Genomic DNA, 2,110 nt, shown 5'->3' on the forward strand with positions numbered 1-2,110 from the left:
TCTGTCGTTCGATGGTGTTCGTATACTCGCGTCGCGAGGTCGGCCGAAACCACGACAACTGCCTCCACGTGCTGCGAAAAGCACTTATTGTTAGTCGCCCTAAATTGTAGGTCGCCGTCGGTGTCGCGATGGTGGGGATAGTCAGAGTGGCGGGGCAGGGTCGAGCGCAGCGCTTCGGTCGTGATCGATGATTTCCGTCGTTGTTCGGCACTGCCAGGCGGTAAACATTGCACAGTACCATTGGCCGTGTCCTGAGGCGGGTCCTTTAGTTTTCGAGTTTGAGTTTTTCCTCGGTCAGTTTATCGTATTCAGCTCTGAGAAGTGAGAAAGATACGCGGCACGCGTTAAGGGGAGACGCGTTTCGTTTCGTTTGTTCTTTCGATATCTAATGTTACTTTGTTAGTTTGTGACTATTCAAAGGATGGTGATACGCAACGTGGGGTACAGCGACTGTGGAACGGTCTAACAGGAATTGCACAGGTGGGTGATGTTTGACGTTTATACGTGTCTCGTGGACAACATTTTCGATGTAGTCGATTTTGAAAGACTTCGTTAGCAATCGATACGTAAACTGATACGTTACTTTTCTTCTTTCTACCATTTTATTCGTTGGAAAGTTCGACGCGTTCGAACATTGGTAAAAAACGACGAAATCCTAACAATCTTTTTACAAAAACGATCAAAACTCTCGGAATCTCTCCGTTTCCATGAAACGATTAATTTTCGATCGGACGACATGAAATTCGAAATGTTGAAAGAATCAGATGGTAATATCGAAAAATGTGAAATATCATGAAAAATAGTAGAAAAATCCACGTTACGACGTATACCGTACTCGATGTTCGCCTTGGCCGCGAACTTGGGCCGCGCACGCGGCGTCGTTTTCGCGATCGATTGCATTTTCCTATCCCCGAAGCATCGTCGAGTCGTGAGAAAAGTGAAAAGAGAAATGAAAAAAAGAAAAAGAAGCGTGTCTATAGAAGAAAGGAGAAAGATCTCGATAGATTCCTTCGGAAGAAACAAATCGTGTCGCGGTCCGTGATGTAACTCAACGTCCTTACTGCGCGGCGAGTTGCACGAGGTCGGTGATCGCTATAAAAAAATGCGGCGTGTACACGTGGAGGCAGCGGCAGGCGGTTTCTACTGCCACGCGGCGTGGCGCGGCATTGCACCACCGCCGACCACGACGACTACCTCCCGGAGAGAGACCCGCGCGTGCAGGTTTAACCCAGCCTTAACCTATTCTGAACCGACGACCTCGTAGAAACATGCGAACAACGTCGGGCTTCGATAAGCTTGCAACCGGAGTAGAATAAAGTAGACTTCTTTCCTATGTCCCTAGACATTTTTTCTACTTTCTTTCTTCATTTAAAAACGTCCGCGTTAAAAGCCATCTGAATACGAATTCGATCGAACAGGCCATTTTCACAGGTCAAGATATATTCCGTGCGATCTTTCGTCACACTTTATTTTCATATTTCCAACGCGATACTATAAAACAAAAACACAGATTCGTGACGAATCCATTAACGAGATTAATTTGTAAGATAGCATTACGTGTCGTATCTTAACAAATTAATCGTCCAACATATCGCGGTTGTGTAAATAATTCCAGCGGCTGTAAAACGAGCATTTATTTCCGTAAATAAAGTAATTTCTCGAAACGTTTCGTTCCGCGATCGAAACACGCCAATAATTCGATGCTCCTGATTCAAAGAATTGCTGATTTCAAATTTGACAAGTGTATACATAACAAGATTTTCTATTCGAGTTTACAACGTACAATGAGAATTATTTTTAAACGGCCGCTGTTCAAGTCGGGATTTGTTCGGTTATTGGTAGGTGACAAATACCGTTCGAATTGTTTCGTATAAATTTCGCAAACATTCTTAAACGCAAGTATTACCGATTCCTTTCATTTATTCTTTAACTATCATTTAACCGTTTGCGGCACAGGAATTCAGGTCATAAAATAGACCCATGTTTGCACAGGAATTTTATTGCGTTTTAAATCAAACAAAATCGTTATATTTTTATTAATAAAGGTATCACACCTATACACGTGCAGCTATTGCAAAATTTCGAGGTGGGATTAAAAATGTCCCACCAT

General features: G+C 43.2%; 1 protein-coding gene across 1 annotated transcript in view; it reads left to right on the forward strand.

Moving 5' to 3' along the window:
• Window positions 1–201: 201 nt before the first annotated feature.
• LOC128873952 (Krueppel homolog 1-like) overlaps window positions 202–2,110 on the forward strand; it is a 12,182-nt gene continuing 10,273 nt past the window's right edge. The window contains exon 1 of the mRNA XM_054118023.1: window positions 202–480. The gene's annotated coding sequence lies outside the window, so the exon portion shown is untranslated. The remainder of the gene's footprint in view (window positions 481–2,110) is intronic.

The sequence above is a fragment of the Hylaeus volcanicus genome, chromosome 1 (genome assembly GCF_026283585.1).
Source record: "Hylaeus volcanicus isolate JK05 chromosome 1, UHH_iyHylVolc1.0_haploid, whole genome shotgun sequence".
NCBI lineage: Eukaryota > Metazoa > Arthropoda > Insecta > Hymenoptera > Colletidae > Hylaeus > Hylaeus volcanicus.